The sequence below is a fragment of the Globicephala melas genome, chromosome 7 (assembly GCF_963455315.2).
Source record: "Globicephala melas chromosome 7, mGloMel1.2, whole genome shotgun sequence".
Lineage (NCBI taxonomy): Eukaryota > Metazoa > Chordata > Mammalia > Artiodactyla > Delphinidae > Globicephala > Globicephala melas.
Genome location: NC_083320.1, coordinates 98757880 through 98779202, shown reverse-complemented (window position 1 = coordinate 98779202; position 21323 = coordinate 98757880). Strand labels below are relative to the sequence as shown.

General features: G+C 41.4%; 1 pseudogene; it reads right to left on the bottom strand.

Annotated features, from left to right (window-relative positions):
* Positions 1-1212: 1212 nt before the first annotated feature.
* LOC115845711 (HAUS augmin-like complex subunit 6) lies at positions 1213-4099 on the bottom strand (annotated as a pseudogene).
* Between the last annotated feature and the right edge of the window lie 17224 nt (positions 4100-21323).

Sequence of the window (21323 nt, the reverse complement as noted above, 5' to 3'; positions counted from 1 at the left end):
ATAGTTAGCATCCCTCAAAAGTATCTAGTCATCTTCCACCTTTTTCCTTTTTCCTAAATTCATTCTGCTCCAGTCTTCACTATCATCACATGCACTTTATTCCATCAAACATCATTTTTCAGGATCAACCTACGTCAATAATCATTAAGCCTCTTTAGAGCTTTCCCAAACTTAAACTTTGTCATTTTGATTATACACCCCAAAGCATTACTTTCCTCACTTTTTTTGTTTAGTACCAGAATGTTCTAAAAAGAAACAATAAAAGTTGTTTATTTCCCTAAAAAGAAAGATCAGTATATCCAATGGCTATTAAGTTAACCACTTAATAAAACACATCAAAAACTACTCATCCTTATGTTATTAACTGAAACTAGACCAGAATGAATTAGTTAACCTAATACTTTGCCATTTATTTCATGCTTACAAGATTACGCACAACCTAAGTGTCCATCATCGGATGAATGGATAAAGAAGATGTGGCACATATATACAATGGAATATTACTCAGCCATAAAAAGAAACAAAATTGAGCTACTTGTAATCAGGTGGATTGACCTAGAGTCTGTCACACAGAGTGAAGTAAGTCAGAAAGAGAAAGACAAATACCATATGCTAACACATATATATGGAATTTAAGAAAAAAAAATGTCATGAAGAACCCAGGGGTAAGACAGGAATAAAGACACAGACCTACTAGAGAATGGACTTGAGGACACAGGGAGGGAGAAGGGTAAGCTGGGATGAAGTGAGAGAGTGGCATGGACATATATACACTACCAAACGTAAAACAGATAGCTAGTGGGAAGCAGCCGCATAGCACAGGGAGATCAGCTCGGTGCTTTGTGACCAACTGGAGGGGAGGGATAGGGAGGGTGGGAGGGAGGGAGACGCAAGAGGGAAGAGATATGGGAACATATGTATATGTACAACTGATTCACTTTGTTATAAAGCAGAAACTAACAACAACAAAAAAGAAATCAAAATGGCTTCTCGTAACTTGTTTGCTTTCGAAATACTTCACATTTCAACCCCATATCCATACAAAGAGAGAAAATCCAAACATACTCTCCTTACCTAAAATCAGCAGAGAAGGCTAAAAAGCATTATTTAGGACTTTTTTAGACCTTGAAAAACAGTTACACTCCCAATGTGTATTTAAATTACAAATCAGTTTTTATCCCGTGACACTGCTTCAACTTAAGTTCATCATAGTTAAACTGACTGGGCTACTGCTTCATCTTTCAAGTCAGATGGAGATTCTTTTGCATCAAGGCTGGTATTCAAGATTTCTTCTTCAGCAAAACTGACTGTTAAATTAGGTAGAAGTTCTCCAAGACTACATGGTATTGTGGTTCTCAATCTTTGTTCCACTGGAGAAAACCTAATTAGTGGTGAAAGAGACCGTTTTCTTTCATTAAGGGACATGCGTGAAGATGGTTTTGTATAGTCAGTGTGCAAATCATGAGTGCCCAAACAGTTAAGCATATCATCAGTTTGCATGTATTGGGAAGTAAGGCTTAATTCAGGTTTGTCTTTCAACTGTTTCAGGATTAGAGAGGCAAATTTCTTCCCTTTGCTTGGACAGAGATTTCTTCAGAGCTTCATATCCACTGCAAGTAGCCTGTAAATTAAAGTCTGATTCTGGAGTAGTTTGTCTTCCTTCCACAACACCTTCTGGGAAAATGCCACTGTGCATAGGACTATTTGCTTCCAGTTTAAAACTGGCCTCTGTACTACTGGAGCTATTAAGACTTAAGTGACCAACTTCTTCTGGAAGAGTTTCATGTAATATGCCAAAATCACTATCTTTAAAACTGGAACTAATTCCACTTGATACCTGAAAAGAGTTCCATAACATACTTTTATGCATGGAAAGATCTCTGTAAAAAGCTTTCGAGTCTGATATTTTAATATACTATTCTTCACTGCTACCTATCACATCTCTCCTATTGCCTACAGCAGGGTAGAATGTCTCTATTTGGCTAGTTTCTAAAAGTTTGTTCTGTAAAGCTGTACATTCCAAATCTTGCTTACAAATTATGTCCTTATTTAACAAATCTGACAGATTTTGTTTTGTTGGTTCACCTATGTAACTGGTCACCACAGGTTTCTGAAGCACACACTTCAGGCAATCTGAAATAACTTTCTCTTCAGGCAAATGAGAATGGCTAGAATCGGACATAGTGGTTGCTGAGAAAAAACTGGCCCTGTTAAACTATTTTTGATTATGCACCACAGGTAAGGATTCTGGCAACACTTCTCTATGTTCAGTATCCATCTGAATTGGTTCTGTACTCCTGTTTTCTTCTATTTTAACAGCTTTTCTCCATGTGCTCCTAATATCACTTATCAAGTTTTCTGGAGTTCAAGGAACTTGATTCCTTGTTAAGAACAGGTTAGAAACTAGAGAGTCAATTAGTTCCTCTAACATTACTTCTTTTCCTTTAGAAGGTTGTGGTGAATCAGATAAAACTGCCCTTGCAACCTCTTCTACCAGATGATCTTGCTATTTTTGGAACGGATCACTTTTTTAGCTGGCAGAGACCCTCCAAATGCACTACTCTTTGCAATATGTGATGATGAAGAGCCTTCCACTTCAAATTCTGGTGTTTTCTTGGAAACTGTTTCATTTTTCTCTCTAGAAGATGTCAACTTCCTGTCCTTTTCAAGTAGTGTAACACTGTTTCTATCTGATGGTGAAATGAGCTGTAATAGGAAAGAAGCAGGGCTCTTGGCTAGATCACATTTAGTTTCCAGCGTATCACTTGCCCTTCTTGCAATCATTTTCCTGGATATGTTACTTAGGTGTATCTGGAAGTGAAGCAGGGTACTGCAAAAGAATACTCTTCGCGTATGCTTCTTCTGAGGCAGGATCAAACGAAAGGGGAGACACAGGTGGTAAAAGATCCACAGCTGGAGTCCAACCTTTAATTAGACTGAAAGGAGACAGGCCGAGAAATTCTTTCCAAATTTTATGCCATTCTTCTTGTTTTTCAACAATAGAATGTCTTATAGTTGTGAGATCTTTTATTTTATACCTCATATGTTTCAGATCTGACAGTCTTTCTCGCTGAAATTTGGTCTCTTTTTCAAGGAAGTGAAGGTCTATTGTCAGTCTTGCTTGGTCAGCCTGACAATGTTCACATTTCATTACTTTCAAGACTTCATTTAATAACTGAATAACTGTTAAGACATTCAATTTTCCAGCCTCATAAACATTTCCTATGTGCAACTGACACATTTTTTTCTCAATTTTGTCAGGTAAGAGCCTTGGAATATTGATAGCAACATTAGTTCCATCTGAAGTATATTGGTTAACAAGACTAAGGACTGAACTAACAACTTCTCTCTCTTTTTCCACAAACATGAATGTTTCATTCACTGAAGCCCACAAAGACCGAACCTTTTGAATTTTCTCTTGTATATTACTTTGGTCATCATAGGGTTCCATTTTTTTAATTTGGTTTTGCTGTCCTATACATTCTGATCTCAAATTTCATGCTTGTTTAACTGACAATTGTGCATTTTCCTGGCATTTTCAGGTAACACAATCTTCTCTCTGCAAAATTTGTAAAAATCTGTTACGTGCTACATGGCATCTGGCAATGCACTTGTGCAAATCTTGTGGCTTTACATTAAATGTCTCTGTAAAATGTACAGAATTTTTAGAATGGGTTTTTATATTTTTTATTGCAACAAATCTTGCAGACTGATACATCAAATGAATAAACTTAGGACCACCAGGAGAAAGAAATAGTGAACCCACAACTGGAGGAAAGCTACTTCCACATTCAGCAGAAATCTTTTTTAACCATTCACAGCAATGTTCTCGGAATTCAGTATCACTTTTTTGGACAAATGGAGGCCAACAAAGTTTGAACACTTCTTTACTGAGAGACTGGTCAAGTGTTTGAAACAAAAAATAAGAAACTATTTGAAAGGCCTCACGGTTCAACTTGTCAAACATGTTCACTCCGAGGTGCGTGTGCGACACCATCTTTCCACAGGCTACGGTCGCCGAGCCCAGCTCGAAGCCGAGTGCCTGCAGATACATCCAGAGATGCTCCTTCTCCAAAGTGGTGACCCAGGCTGAACTCATCTTCGTGGTAGGCAGGGACCGGCAAAGGAAGAAAGCGCAGGGTCCAGCGACCAAAAGGGCCCCTCAGGCTTTTTCCCTACAGGCAGCCTGACGTGACTGCGACCCCTCCATTGCCACTGCCTGATCCTCTCTCGCCTGGAACCATTTCTCCTCAAACGGCCTCAAATGCCTCAAGTGGCCTGAGATTCTAAAGTCTCAGGGAAATAGAGCCTCTAAGGGTAGTACGGAACAGCAGCCAAAGGGAAGTCCTGAAGGATTCTTTATAAGCTGGTAGCAGTATTAGCCCCCAGGAAAAGGAACTGGAGGGCTAGAGGGGAAAAGCTGATTAAAGACTTACTTTTTACAATTTACCCTTTTGATCTTTTTAAATATTATAATATGTTCCTGTATTATACAATGACTAAATGATTAAAATAAAATATATTTCCTATTAATTATTAAAAATACATACATTTTTGATTCAGTGATTTTGTTTGTGGGAATTTACCCAACAAAGAAACCTCAATATGTACAAGATGACATGGGTAGGTGATTGTTCATTAAAACATTGCTTGTAATATCAAAACCTGGCAACAATACCCATAACCATTAATAGGGCAACAGTGAAATAAATGAAAATATTATATGAATATAAGTAATCTCGATAAATATCAATGAATTAAATGAATTTAACCCTAATTTCCAACAAACATATGAACAGAAGCTCAATGACAGTATAATTGGGGAAATATAAAGTAAAATATCAATGAAAGAGACTTCCATATCCATTAGATTAACAAAGTATGACAATATCATGTGTTGGTTATGATGTAGGGAAACCGAAACTCTCAAGCAGTGATTTGCCAATCTTTTGTCAGAACCTAAATATCCCCACGTTTTCAACCCATGGGGTCTACTAGTCTTCAACATGCGCTGTCCAAAAGACCCACTCATCCTCCCATATACCCCCCAAAAAACATCTAACGTTCACTCTTTCAAGAAACCTCCCTGTGCTTCCCTGGTGGCGCAGTGGTTGAGAGTCCACCTGCCAATGCAGGGGACACAGGTTCGTGCCCCGGTCCGGGAAGATCCCACATGCCGCGGAGCGGCTGGGCCCGTGAGCCATGGCCACTAAGCCTGCGCGTCCGGAGCCTGTGCTCCGCAACGGGAGAGGCCACGGCAGGGAGAGGCCCGCGTACCGCAAAAAAAAAAAAAAAAAAAAAAGAAACCTCCCTGGTGTGTACAAGGTGCCTTTCTCACTGTTTGCAGCCAATGTCCACATTTATAGCCCAGAATCCTGATCCCTGTTGCCCTGTCTGCTTTCTTGATCCTCTGGTGTGGGATCTTTTAGTTTCTCTCATCTTTTTCATTAGTGGAATCTACGGCATTATATCCACCAAAGTTTTTATCTGTCCACCTTCAAACGCTCGTTATCCTATGCCTTTGATTCTGCACTTTATGCTTATTGCTTACTGTTATCATTGCTATAGCAGCATGATAGTAGACTGGGCAGACAACATGTTTTTTTGGGAGATTGAGTGAGAAAGAAAAAAGCAAAGAGCTAACATTTATTGAGCATTAACTAAATGCCCACAACTCTATAAAATTTATTTTTTATTATTAAAAAAATATTTGAAAGGAAGGCAATATTATTTTACTCATGAGGAAACCGGTCTCGTTTTTGCTTTTTCTTAAAATTGTGTGTGTGTGTTTGTTTTTTACTTGTGTGTGCGGAGACCAAGGAGGGTTCTGAGCAAAGACAACACTTCTCAGCATTACCAGTGAAGCACTTTTGCGGTTAGATATGATCTCCGTAACCTGACCCCCATCCCTACCCCTCTCACCTCCGTGACCTTTCCTCTTACTGCCCTTCCCATCCTAGAGTCATCCAGCAGCCCTGGCCATCTTGGTTTCCTCACACACTCCAGACATGCAGACATTCTCAGGACCTTTGCACTTGCTGCTTCCTCTGCTTGGAATATCTTTCCCCCAGTGACTCACTCCCTCACCTCTTGCAGGTCTTTGCTCAAACCTCTCCTCAATAATAACTACTGAACTTAAAACTGTAACTCCCTGTCACAGTCCTCCCTACAGCTCTTGCCTTTTTGTTTTTCTTTATTGCACTTCACTTACCAACATCTGATCAGCTAAGTATTTTATTTATTTGTGCACTCTCTGTCTTCCCCACCAGAGCGTAAATTCCATAGGACAGGCAGGGACTTTATCTGATTGGTCACTTCCTATGTCTAGACCATTTCCTGGCACATAGCAAATGTTCCATTAACATCTACCAAATAAAATGAAATAAATGAATAAAGTTTAGGAAATTTTGAGTTAGGCAAAGTTATTCCGATTTCTTAGCTGCAGGAGAAAGTGCCTCTAGTATTCTCATGAGCATTTTCAATCACCAAGAATAGAATGCATGCATAATTTCCCAAACTTATGTGGACATATAGACCTCTTTTCATGGAGCAGGTTGTAAGGACTTGTGCTTAAATGGAGATAGGTTTGTAAGAGCAGGTTTTGATGAGAAGGGGAAGGAGGAGGACACTAGAATGCAATGTGTCTGAAGTGAAGTGGGAGAAAGCAATTCATTCATTCACTTGTTTGTTCAGAAAATATCTATCAAGTGCACCTGATGGGGCTTGAGCCCTTCCAGGCTAAGGGGACAAGGCAGAGATCAAAAGCCGCTGGGGTCCCAGCTTTCACAGAGCTCATGTCCTCTTCTGACCTCTCTGACTTTGCTGACTGCTTTTAATCCTATAAAACACAGGGAAAAATGTTCCAAGCCTATGTTACTCTCCTTCTAAGACTTTTCTTTCTGAAACAAATACAAATACCATATGATATCACTTAAACGTGGAATCTAAAATATGACACAAATGAACCTATCTGCGAAACAGAAACAGAATCACGGACATAGAGAACAGGCTTGTGCTTGCCAAGGGGGAGGGGGTTGGGGGGAGGGATGGACTGGGAGGTTGGGGTTAGCAGATATAAGCTTTTATATACAGATTGCATAGACAACAAGGTCCTACTGTATAGCACAGAGAACCATATTCAGTATCCTGTGATAAACCACAATGCAAAAGAATATTAAAAAAGAATGTATATATATGTATAACAGAATCACTTTGCTGTACAGCAGATACTAACACAACATTGTAGATCAACTATACTCAATAAAAAAAATTTAGAAAGACTTTTCTTTCTGATTAGAATATATAGAAGTATAATTAATCCCTGGGTGAAGATGCCACACGCATATTTGTGAAGCAACACAAGCTATGGATTTCCTAGCTCCTCTGATTTCATCCCTTCAAGGTCTGCACCATAATGAATAGCCCACCATCTAGAAGGTATGACTGAGGAATCCCAGAGAACCACGATCAACAGAATTGTACTCTTTCATCCTATCTTCCTTTGCAGCAAGGGAGATGATCATAAAGCAGAAGAAAAGGGGCTGGCTAGAATACTAATTGGCGAGAGATTGCTTTATCATCTCCAGTAGCCAATAAATATAAAGAAAGAAAGAATTTTATCCTTAAGATCTTGTCTTCCTGATAGAACAGGGCAACAGCTTATTGTTCAGTGAGTTATTGTACCTAAAATTTCACTCTGAAAATTACTTGTCATGGCAACAGGCAAGCGTCATCCCTGAAGCCAGCTGCCTGAAGCAGATAGATTGTTTCAATTATCTAATTTGCACAATGAATGAACCCTGCTTATAGGAAATCCATAGGTGGTTGGCAGTGGCAAATGGAGGCTGTGACATGTTGGGAGGCGGCAGATTTATATTCTCTCTCAAAATACAGAGCAGGATTGTGATTTTCTGTAAACATTCACAGAAGTAAAAGGAGGAAGAGCAGGAAGAAGGGAAGAACTCATTATAACTTCCCCTTTTGTCTTGGCTCCTGGGATGTACCTTTTCTTTCCAAATTGCCCTTTCTCTGTGTGTGTGTTTAGTTCAGACAATACTACATGTAGGCGTGGACACTTTTGCGGTCTATTATCTAACTGGCCCGCCCTCTTCCCACTGTGCCTCTTAAGAGTGCTTTGGAGGTGTTAGATATATGGCCAGAAAATGTCCCTAAGAACTCCTTGGCTTCAAGGGAAAGTGCTATTTCACACAGGAAATTTCTGCCCCACCCGGATAGTCATCCTGGGTTTTGATTAAACCAGGAAGGAGGTTGCCTTGTGATGGGTGCATTCTCACCCTCCAACTCAGCCCTCAGGAGTGTGTTACTCACTAATATGGTCCTTCTTTGCTCCTTCCCACCCTTCCTATCCTAAACAGGCTGATATAGCTCTACATTTACCTCCCTTTCTCATTTCCTCTATTCTCACCAGCCTCTACATATTCTGTTTGTGGCTTTTTTAGGGAAGACAGTTTAAACCAAGATGACTACCAAGAAACTAGGCTTTCCCAAAGCAATGAATCTTCATGGTGGAATTTCAGGCACCAAGAGAATGTTTATGTTGCACTGATATTGGATTTTTAAAATTTCTTTGTTTCTTTTTGTAGCCAGTGAGGGTAAGGCACAAAGCCTTCAGTCACACTGTGTGCCGTCAACCTTTCCAATCGAACCCAGTTCTTAGGAGGACTCTCAGACCTGAAGAAACCTGCCACCCATTCATCCTATAGTTTCACTTAGATTTTCAATACTTTCAGACATTGAGTACATTTTAAAAATTCCCATTCCCTGCACTGATTTCTTCCTCCAAATAATCACATTTCCTTTTTCCATGCAATTTTTTTTTTGTTGTTGTTTTTTGTTGGCTGCCTTGGTTCTTCATTGCTGCACGAGGGCTTCCTCTAGCTGTGGCGAGCGGGGGCTAGTCTTCGTTGCAGTGCACGGGCTTCTCGTTGCAGTGGCTTCTCTTGTTGCAGAACACGGGATCTGGGCGTGCGGGCTTCAGTAGTTGCAGCACACGAGCTCAGTAGCTGCAGCACACGGGCCCTAGAGCGCAGGCTCAGTAGTTGCAGCACATGGACTTAGTTGCTCCACAGCATGTGGGATCTTCTCAGACCAGGGATTGAACCCATGTCCCTTGCATTGGCAGGTGGATTCCTAACCACTGCACCACCAGGGAAGTCCCTCCACGCAAATTTTTTAAAAAAGAAGAAATTAGTTTCACTGTAATATTTTTGGGGGTGGTACTGACATTGACTGAGTTGGTTCGTTTTCAAAGGAATGCTTGCTAAATCCCCAAAATGAACAGGGACTTGGGCATTCAGTTATGCATCAGTTCAATATACTTGCTGGGCAAAGTTCAGTTTACAAGGCTAAATTCAGAAATTATTTTCTTTTTAATTCACTGGAAGAACCCATAGGAAAAAGGTTTTCCAAAGTCCATAGGCTGGTGTACACTATACGCATCTCCAGAAAATCCAGAGCCATATTTTCACCCTAAAGGCTCTGGTGACAGATAAGAGAAGCTGTAATCATTAATGTTTTAAGTTCTGGCCTTGTGAGAATTTCTGATCTGTCTCGTCTTTTCAATCTTTGTTCAAGGAACATCTGTCTTCAGTTCAATAGTTTAAACTCTAATGACCAAATCAGTAAATGTTTATTTTGTAAATTGGCAAAGGGAAAGACAGAAGCAGGCTCAACCTTTCACTAGTATTTTGTTTATTGTGATAGAAAATGTCATCAGATAAATTAGAGCCAGGAAGCTTTTTTCTAACAGGCACATAACATTTATTAATGAGAGGTTGAGGATCGTTTTGTTTAAAAAAATGAAAAGGGTATTGAAGTAGCATACTTGAATGTTCTGTGTCAATGCCCTTTACCTCATGATGAGTTAAGATAATGATGAACCTTTGCAACAAAATCGGTATACTTGGTGTTGTCGGTATTAAACATACTGTGGTATTTGCAAGATACTTCAGGAATAAATGGATTCAGGCTCTTGTAGAGGGTCAGAATCAAGTGAGAAGTGTGGAGAGTCAAGGGTAAGACAATTTAAATTTTCACAAAATTTGGAATGAGAACTCTATGAAAAAAGGATTTCTTTGACTCCTTACAGGAGCAGGTGTAAGAGGGATGTTAGATGCACGCATAATTGGCATACACATCACATTTCTTTCTATACTTTTATTCCCAAAGTGTATCATTTATATTCTTAAGTTTTTATGACTGGGGAATCCCAAAAGCCTGACTCCCTATAAATTGCAACAACCATTGTATTTTCAATGCAGATTAATTTATAAACATTTCTACTTGAACTTCCTCTTCATATAAGCCCAGACAAGAAGTTCAGTGAGGCCTGGGCTGACTTTCACGGTGCTATAGAGTTACTAGTCTTCCTCAGAAGGGTCTATCAAGATGCTACAGCTTGGGCTTCCCTGGTGACACAGTGGTTGAGAATCCACATGTCAATGCAGGGGACACAGGTTAGAGCCCCGGTCTGGGAAGATCTCACATGCCGTGGAGCAACTAAGCCCGTGTGCCACAACTACTGAGCCTGTGCTCTAGAGCCCACGAGCCACAACTACTGAGCCTGCGCTCTAGAGCCCACGAGCCACAACTACTGAGCCCACGTGCCCTAGAACCCGAGCACCACAACAAGAGAGGCCACCGCAATGAGAAGCACCAGCACCACAACGAAGAGTAGCTCCCGCTCGCCGCAACTAGAGAAAGCCCACATGCAGCAGCGAAGACCAAACGCAGCCAAAAATAAATAAATAAATAAGTAAATTTTTTAAAAGAAAAAAAGATGCTACAGCTTTAAAATATATAAGGATTTTGAAGGGTTCCATTTAAACAGGCTTTGAGCAAGGGCTCAAAACACTGCCAGAAGGGTGGGAACAACCAGGAATCAGATTTTGAGCAAGTGGTATGAGGTCACGTTCCAAGGATTTGGCTTGGATCTGCAGTTGGAGAAAGTGTTAAACACGCTGCTGCAAGAACTGAAGACCTCGACTTCTACGAATAAAGAAACCAATCTCTCACGCTTCATGAAAGAGTTCCTGGATGAACAGACCAGGAACATAAGCTATCTGGAATACCAGCTTAACTATCAGAAGGACTTAGAAAAGGCGGCCAAGAGTGAAGGACAGCCTGAAAAGGCTGCTGAAGCATCTGACACATCAGGTAAAGAGAGAACATCTGAAGGCAACACAGCAAGTCTTCCCACCCGGCAGGTCCCAAAGTCAGCTACTTAAGAATCTTGATCTTCTCCATTTGACAGAAGTGTGCTTTCCTTTTCACCTCACAAATAAATCTGTTTTGCATTAGAAAAAACAGGGCTGGTATAGGCAGCATGCCTACCAAGGCCAACATGGTGGAGCCAGTCAATTACAAGGACCAGGCAAGGCTGTGCCCACTGATGTGAGGCCTGAAACCAGGCATCCTGTACAGTGGTTTAGAAACGAGAGTAAGTCAACTTGGACAGATGGCACAAGAAGCCAGCTTTTTATTCATTCTCTAAATATTTAGAGTACCTCTTATGTGTCAGGTACTCTGTTAGGTGCTAAGGATATACTGGTGGACAAAACAGACTTGGTCCCTACTTAACTGAGTTTATAAATCAGTGGGAAGGAAGACATATATTTTTTAAATTATGACATATATAATATACACACTAACAAACAGCCTTAGTCTTAAGTGCTATGAAAGGAAAATACAAGAAAAACTTTTTTTTATTGATATATAGTTGACACACAATATTATGTGAGTTTCAGGTGTACTAAATAGTAATTTGACATTTACATACATTATGAAATGACCACCACGATAAGCCTAGTAAACATCTGTCTCCAAAGTTATTACTGCATTATTGACCATATGCCTTCTGCTGTATATTACATCCCCATAACTTATTTATTCTATTACTGAAGGTTTGTATCTTCTGATCCCTTCCACCTAGTTCACCCACCCCCATCCCCTGCCCTTCTGGCAACCACCTGTTTGTTCTATCTATGAGTCTGTTTTCTTGGTTTTTGTTTGTTTTTTTCTTAGATTCCACATATATGTGAGATCTACAGCATTTGTCTTTCTCTCTCTGACTTATTTCATTTAGCTAATACCCTCCCAATCCACCCATGTTGTTGCAAATGGCAAGATTTCATTGTTTGTGGCTGAATAATATTCCATTGTATATATACACCGCATCTACTTAATCCATTACTCTATCAATGGACACTTAGGCTGCTTCCATATCTTGGCTACTGTAACTAATGCTGCAATGAATATTGAGGTGCATATATCTTTTGGAATTAGTGCTTTTGTTTTTTTCAGGCAAATACTCATAAGTGAAATTGCTGGAACACATGGTAGTTCTTTTCTTAATTTTCCAAGAAACCTTCATACTATGGGTGTGCTGGCAGGCACCACTGGTCCCTGGCCTGGTTGGCTGCCAGGCCCTGCCTCATGTGATGGCTGCAGGCCTGTTGTAAGGCAGGGTTAGGGGTTAGGCTTCCCACATGGTTGGCTGTATGGCCTGGGGAGGTTTGGTGGCTGCCGCCTGTCTACTGGCAGATAGGCCCAGATCCCCCCACAGCTGGGTGCATGGCGCCGGGGGCACATCGCTGGCGCTGACCCACTGGTGAGAAGGTAAGCTCCTGACACTAACAGGCTAGAGGGTGGATTCCAAAATGGGGCTTGCCATCGTGGTAGAACGAGCTTCCAAAAATGGCTGCTGCTAATATCTCCAACCCCAGCTAACACCTGCCTCTACAAGAGGCTCACTAAGTTGAAAAAGTGGGTCTGATCTAGGCTTTTCTTTACTGTTGTTGTTTTGCGGTACGCGGGCCTCTCACTGTTGTGGCCTCTCCCGTTGCGGAGCACAGGCTCCGGGCGCGCAGGCTCAGCGGCCATGGCTCACGGGACCGGGGCATGAACCTGCGTCCCCTGCATCAGCAGGCGGACCCTCAATCACTGCGCCACCAGGGAAGCCCTCTAGGCGTTTTTTTTTATTGTTGTTGTTGTTGTTGTTTTGCGGTACACGGGCCTCTCACCAATGTGGCCTCTCCCGTTGCGTAGCACAGGCTCCGGATGCGCAGGCTCAGCGGCCATGGCTCACGGGCCCAGCCGCTCCGCGGCATGTGAGATCTTCCCAGACCTGGGCACGAACGCGCATCCCCTGCATCGGCAGGCAGACTCTCAACCACTGCGCACCAGGGAAGCCCTGATCTAGGCTCCTTTGACACTACTGCCTCTTTGCTGGGATTTGGAGCACATGAGATTTTCACACACCCTTTAAGAGCGGAGTGTCTGTTCCCTCAGCCCTGCTGGTTTTCGAGGCTAGACGTCCTGGGGCCTCGTCTTCCTTGTCAGGACCCGGGGGCTGGGGAGCCTGATGTGGGGCTTGGACCCCTCGCTTCTTGGGGAGGACCTCTGTGGCTGTGATTAGCGTCCCATTTGTGGGTCACCTCCCCCAGGTGTGTGGGCCCTGACTGTACTGCTTCTTTGCCCCTCCGACTTATCTTGTTGTGCTTCCTTCTTTTCATATCCTTAGTTGTGCAAATTATTTTCTACTAGTCTTCAGGTTATTCTCATAGGTAGTTGCTCTGCAAGTAGTTGTAATGTTGACATGCCTGTGGGAGGGGAAGGGTTTGGGGCCTTCCTACTCAGCCACCTTGGCCATCTTCCCTATGAGTGTCTAGTTTTATTTTAGAATCAGGGAAGACCTTCTGAGGAACCAACTTAACATGAGACTTGATGGATTAGTAGAGGCGAGACAAAGAGGGAGGAAGAGAGGGCAGCGGTAAGAAGGCGTGGGCAGGGCTGTGAAGGGTTAAGGGGCTTGATGGAGGTCCAGCACAGCCAGGGCACAGTAAGGAGGGGAGAGCAATGAACATGAGACCAGGGACCTGCTGGACATGTTGGCTGGGGTAGGATTTTGGAATTATGTTTTATGTTAAATGGAACTGAAAACCAACGAAAGGTTTCAACCAGGGGAGTAAATTGTTTAGGTTGGCTTTTGTTTAAGAAACTCACCTTGGCTTCCTAAATTGGAGCAGGTTGAGAGTGGAAGCAAAAAGAATAGTTAGGAGGTTTCTGCAATGGTCAGACGAGAGCTGGTGGTGGCATGGACCGGGGAAGGGCAGTGGGGACAGAGAGAAATTAGAGGGAGTTCTTTTTTCACCTGCCCTCTGCTGTGGCCGATAGATGAAGCCCACCCAACTCCCACTTTCGGTCCCCACTTGTGTGCCTATTCCAACTGCTTTCGCCCAGTTCCACCTAATATGGGTACATCAATATCAGAGAAAAGAACTCAAGACCACCCTAGCAGTTACCTGGATGGGTTAGTAATCCTCAGAAAGGAAAGGTTTTCATAACCAAGATTCACTTGAAAACTCTATTATGTTAGGTTAAAAGACTGCTTCTGGTGAGCAAAGCAAAAGCATCTCATGCTGCTAATTATTTCACATTCATTTTGGCAGAAGATGTCTGAAATGCTAGCACCAAACACATTGGAACTGACCTAACCACAGGAAAAGCAACATTGCTTAGTTGAAAATCTGCAAGAAACTCAAGATTTATTATTAATGTCACCATGGGCACTGAAGGCTTTGATGTGGATACTGGAGATACCTGCCTGCTTTCAACCAGGCACAACAATCTCAGTCTGTTTTCCCCTGCCCAAGAGCATTTAATTCAAGGGGAAAGAAGCTTTTTCAGCAGTCTGCCCTCCAGACCAGTTTTGAGTACAGAAATCAAATCATTTCAAAGGGGATGTGGGATTTGCTCTCAGCACAATTCGGAAAACCACAAGGTTTAGTAGAAACAGGGCCTGAAAAGGAAATGAGGGCTTCTAAACAGGATGGCCAGGCACAACCTGTGCCATTTAACTATGAAACCCACGTTTACTGTCCAACTCTGAAGTTCCCAATTCTTTAACTTCCCTTACCTCCAGGTACCCCAAAAGGCAGAAAACATTTAGGACCTTGACTCCTGTCCCCAGTTCTTGGCCAGATACAGAATTATGTATAATTACATCACCTTACGTATCTCAGTGAGAGCCTCCCAAAGGCTCATTGGTAAAAAGCAGGGTAGGGGTGGGAAGGAAGGTAGGCAGAGCCGTGTAGTCCCAATTTTGTAGATGAGACTACAGAGCCCACAACTGGGACAACAGGGACACAGCCCCCTTCTCTTCCTGCCAGCATTTCATGCCAAAAACTTCATTTAGTAAGCTCCCATGTCATTTGCTAAGTCTTCCTTCTGCCACAGGGAATATTTATTCCTATAAAGTAGAAGTAAGAGGTGCTCCCTTTATCAATTCCCTGCATTGGTGGCATAACATTCATTCATTCATTATTGAATCAGCAAATATTTAAATGCCAGCCACTGGGCTCCTTAGACAAGTTACTTAACCTCTCTGAGCACCAGAGGTCGCATATTTATAACGGGGTTCATAACCTGATGGCGAGGTAATTTTGACAATTAAATGAGATACTTTTTTTTTTTTTTTTTTTTTGGTACGCGGGCCTCTCACTGCTGTGGCCTCTCCCGTTGCGGAGCACAGGCTCCGGACGTGCAGGCTCAGCGGCCATGGCTCACGGGCCCAGCCGCTCCGTGGCATGTGGGATCTTCCCGGACCTGGGCACGAACCCGCGTCCCCTGCATCGTCAGGCGGACTCTCAACCACTGCGCCACCAGGGAAGCCCTAAATGAGATACTTTTAAAACACCAAGCAGTGTCTGGCAATGAGCAGCTGCTCCATTTCTGTTTTTTCCTTTCTTCTGCATGGCACCTGCTCCAGCCGCTCTTCTGATGGGCTCTTTCTTGCTGCTGAACTTATGCTCACCTCAGAAAAACACTCAACTACACAGCCCTTGGAGTTGCCAGAGGAGGTTTTTTGTTTGTTTTTTGTTTTATTTTGGTCTGTGTTGGGTCTTCGTTTCTGCACGAAGGCTTCCTCTAGTTGCGGCGAGCGGGGGCCACTCTTCATCGCGGTGCGCAGGCCTCTCACTATTGCGGCCTCTCTTGTTGCAGAGCACAGGCTCCTTATGCGCAGGCTCAGTAGTTGTGGCTCACGGACCCAGTTGCTCCGCGGCATGTGGGATCTTCCCGGATCAGGGCTCAAACCCGTGTCCCCTGCATCGGCAGGCGGACTCTCAACCACTGCACCACCAGGGAAGTCCCCTTGAGGAGGTTTTATAGTGAATATTCTAGAGCCAACTCTGTGCTCATAGCAAAATAAATAGGAAGCCCTTGCAGTTCTGAGTAGTCAAGGTCATGGAACTGGATTGGTTTAGTAACACATCTCCATGATGGGATGCATTTATTTCCCTTCTCTCTGCTGATGCCATGATGATTTCTAACATACGGACATTGGGAGGTCAGGTGAATCTTGTTCTCACCCTGTGGGCCCCGCTATTAGGAATTTTCGGTGCTCTTAGAGGGAAGAGCTCCTTTGGCTGATCTCTGGATTTCCTATTAAGGCTGCAGCAGAGACTCTGAAAAGTCTCAGGAGCATCTGCTTATTTGAAAAGGTACCGCAAAATATCAAGCAAGGCCGACCACACAGCAATTGAGCAAAATAAAATATTCATCAGAGGACATTACTGAGAAGGAAACAGCATAATTAATTTCATGAAAACTCCACTGTAACAGAGGAACAAAACTGATCATGCAATAGTCTTACAGCTCTGGAGCCTCAAAGCCAACATAAAATAACTGAGGAAAAAAATGAAAATAAAACAAATCTCTGGCATACATGGAGAGAATGCATGACTGGAAGGTGATTGAAAAATAATAAACAACAAGGTTCAAGTAATGCAAATGCTGGCTGGAGTTCTCTCATTTACTTATGAAGATAAAACTTACATTTTGCTAATGTTAATGCTAATAGTCATAACATGTTTGAATATATTTGAGGAGAACATTAGTGAAGTAGGAAGACAGGAAACATAAGAGCAAAAGGCTGGAAAAATAAGAATGGGGTAGTTTTGCTAGCTTCAGCTGCAAAATTTTACAGACTCCATAGCCTTCATTTTCCCAAACAGAGTACATAGTAAGTCCATTCTAAAAAAATTCTGTCTTGCTGCAGGGATCATTAAGAAAAACCACATCCTATAAGGGCCTGCATTCCAGGGGGTGATGCCTGGAAAGGAGTGGCTCAAACTAAAGGAGTAGCCACCATTTACAGAGCACCTATTCTCCACTAAGCTCTACTCCAGGTACTTGATATATACCTCCTCCTTTGAGCCACCTGTGTGAATGAATTGGAGAAGCAGCAACGTAAGCAGGCAGGAGAAAATGCCAAAGTATCAGGAAACTCGGGCTCTAATCCTACCCCTGTGAAAAAGTGCTGCCTGGCTTTAGGCAAGCCATGCAATGCATCTGTGCCTCAGTTACCCCCATCTATTAAATGGGGGTAATCATCCTTTCTGTGCCCACCTCAGCTGATTTGTAAGAAGATCAGATAGGATAGTAAAGAGTGCAAAGCAAATGTAACACAAATGCCAAGAGTTTTCTTTACTGTTTTGTTTTATTTTGCTTTCGGAACCCTCTGAATTGAGTATACTGATCAAAGGAGTAAAAGAATAATCTAAACCTACCATGTGATGCCTCAGCCTACTGCTACAGGTTTTTGCAGGGGCTGGGAGATTACATTTCTCCTGCTTTGATGATGGATGTGACCTTGCAGAGCTCCTTATTATTCATGCCTTGCTCTAATTATGATATTCCTGAAATGAAGGGGAAGTTAAGCAAGTGGCTTTGTTATTCCACCCCCCCCCACCCCCAAGGAATCCTGGAGTCTCTCCAGATGTTTAAAGCGATCGGACTTGTGGGATAAACCTCTCATTTATTTCTCAAACTCCAGCAATATCCAAGTACTCTCACATCTTTAGATTTCTGAAATTGATAGTAGCACACTACCTTATTTCTGCATTTTTCCTCTTCAGTAACACCCATGTCCACTTTCCCCTCTCATTTCAAGCATTCCGTAGAAGTAAATCCATGTGACTCCCCACACGTATTAGTCAATGAGAGGTGGAAGGGGAGGCCTTAAATAATCTGACATCACTGGGTAATTCAGAGTGGATGACATCAATGACATTGTTTCCACCTTTTCACAGAATCTGAGCATTTTGCATTCTGACATCCTGCATGTGTAGATAGAGAAAATTTGGTCCCAGGAGGCTCAAAACTTGGACCTGGAAAGTGTATCATTTGTCTCTGCTTTATTTTCTTTACACAGTCAGGAGTCCTCAGGACTTCTCTGGCGGTCCAGTGGTTAAGACTACGCACTTCCACTGCAGGGGGCGCAGGTTCGATCCCTGGTCGGAGAACTAAGATCCAGCATGCTGCTCAGTGTGGGGAAAAAAAAAATCAGGAGTCCTCCACCTGGGTGACAAAGAACATGGCAAGGGAAGGGCTTGACTATGGCTGTTGGGAGAAGTGGTGGAAGACCCAGAAAAACCTACTGTTAGAAATCCAGAGACAGGGACACACGCCAGGATAAAGGATGCTTTTCATGCTCCCCAAACAGACTCTATGAGAAACAGAAATGAAATGTATATGACCTTAATAATAAATGTATATAAGTAAGCTAATATAACCAAAGACGTAAGATCTAAGGCATGTGATCTAGAACACAGGGAATCAGAAAGAATGAGGGAAATAAGGGACAGTGTATCAACAGGTGCCAAGAAATTCTGATGTTAAAATGCATAACCATGATTTCCCTGATGGCCCAGTGGTTAAGACTTCGCCTTCCAATGCAGGGGCTGCAGGCTTGATGCCTGGTCAGGGAGCTAAGATCCCACATGCCTTGCGGCCAAAAAACCAAAACATAAAACAGATGCAATATGGTAACAAATTCAATAAAGACTTTACAAATGATCCACATCAAAAAAAAATCTTTAAAAAAATGCATAACCAAATAGAGATCTGAGCATTATTCCATATTTAATCTCTACTATATACCTTAATTTAATATTTAAAACTAAAGTCTGTGATAAGAGAAGCATTTAGCAAAATGTAAAAAAAATACCTATTTTCACTAACATCTAATTTATTTTGAATCTTTACTTTTAATGAATGATTTTTATCTCATCCAAGTAATTCACTTACATGGTCACAAAAATCAAATAATACAGAAAAGCTTAGGATAAAAAACAAATCTCCTGCCTGACCTCTCCCCATTCCTCCTATCCTTATACCTGAGACAAGCACTTTTATCTTTCTTAGCTGTTTGGTTTTTCTGTTGTTGTTAGCAATTTTCACATCACTAATAGACTCAGACCAATATTTCTTGATTTATTAATTAACTAATCACTTTCAAAACTGTATTTTGTGTTTTTGTTGTATCAGGTGAACACTGAGATATTTGGTTAAACCAAATTAAACATTCTTCCCATCTACAGGGCTTTTTTATAGCTTATGGGGCCTCTAAAATATTAAAAGTTATCTGATAAGCACTATTATTTCTAGGTAGTGGGTAATGGGTTACTTTATTTATTTACTTATTTCTGTGGTTTAACATTTTTTCCAACTTTCTTACGTAGATTTTTTTTAACTCCTAAAAGTTAGAAAACCTCATGTTTAATAAAACTTAAACAGGGAGATATCTGGTTAAAAATAGTGAAATAAAGATACGTCTACCATTAAGCAAAAACAACACAATGAGAGCGAGAGAGAAGGGGGAGTGGGGACTGAATTCCATCTTCACTGAAGTTATAAAATATTCACAACCCATAATATGTTTTTATCAAATTAATGAAATACACAGAGACATAACATGTACCTTCATGTTCTAACATGACAGAAAGTTTTCTGTATTATGCAGCAAGGTCTTAAAGACCCCAAAGTTTAGAACACAAGCTCAAGGGTTTGACAGGCTATTGATACAACACTGAATTCTCGCTCCTTCGCGGGTCGGGAGTAGGGGACAATGAGGAAAGCAGTCCGCATGCTATCTTCTCAAAGTCACCTTCTGGTGTGACCGGCTAGGTTTTCTGCCTTGCAGCTGCCTCTAACAGTCAGCTGGAGAAAATTAAACACTTAAGACAATAAGGAGAGAGAGACTTGTGGCATACAGGACTAAGCTGCTTGGCACAGAGATTCCCTACTTCCTCAGAGGGGTGCCAGCCACACTCTATGAGAGTGAAGAGCAGATATACTCTTGTGGCAAAATAAGTAACAGAGTTGATGAGACGGCATTTGGAAAAACTACACGTGAATTTAACCTGCCCTCTCTGCTGATTCACTCCCCTAGCCCCTTGTCATATACAGTGTAGAAAACAGCTAGTCCCAAAAGCCTACACAAATATAATTTACAATCAATTAGGATCCAGTATAGACAAAAACATAAAAAGAAGGAATACAGTACAACAAACAACAAGCAGATAAAGACTACTCTTCAGGATTATACCAGGAGGAAGGAAGGAGAACACTTAAAAAACTATGGTATCAAATAAATTTTAGAAAGCATAACTTCTTTGAAATCAGACTGTATATAAAAGATAAACAAATTTAAAAATAAATATATGTGAATTATAATAATATAAAAAGAAATTAAAATATAAAATTAATACTAAACTGACATCTCAGAAATGGAAAATATAACAAAACTATCAGGGAAATGAAAACAAGTTATAAACAGTAAAAAGTAGATCGGACTCTGCTAAAAACATCCAGGGATATCAGGGACAGGCTTTAGACATCTGAAGTGAGAAAAATAAAATTGGAAAAATAATTTATAATAATTAGGGGGAGAGTGATATATGCAGAACACAAGGAGATCCAATCTACATATAATAGGTCTTCTTGAAGTAAAATCAGAACAGAGGAAGAAAAAACATTCAAAGACACAGTAAAAGAGGTACAGTAAAAAGTACAGTAAAAGAGGTCCAAGAGGGAGGGGATATAGGTATACATATAGCTGATTTACTTCATTGTAAGCAGAAACTAACACAACATTGTAAAGCAATTATACTCCAATAAAAAATAAATAAATACATTATACCAAAAAGAAAAAAAAATACAGTAAAAGAGACATTTTTTCCAAACTAGAAATGAATTTGAATTTATATTTTCTTTCAGAAATTTTTTCTTCTTCCATGTCTTGGAACAATTTTCCTCCACTGTGTGTGTGCACATGTGTGCGTAATATGTTCCAGGAAAATGACACAGAATAAATAAGAGTGAGATATATACTTTTAAAGACATTACCAAACTTCAAAGATTAAATAAGGATTTCTAAGGGACAGATGGGGTTGGGTGAATCTAGGCAAAAAATCAGTTCTGCTCAGAAGTTAAATTTTTCTGAGTTTTCCACAGTGATGTTC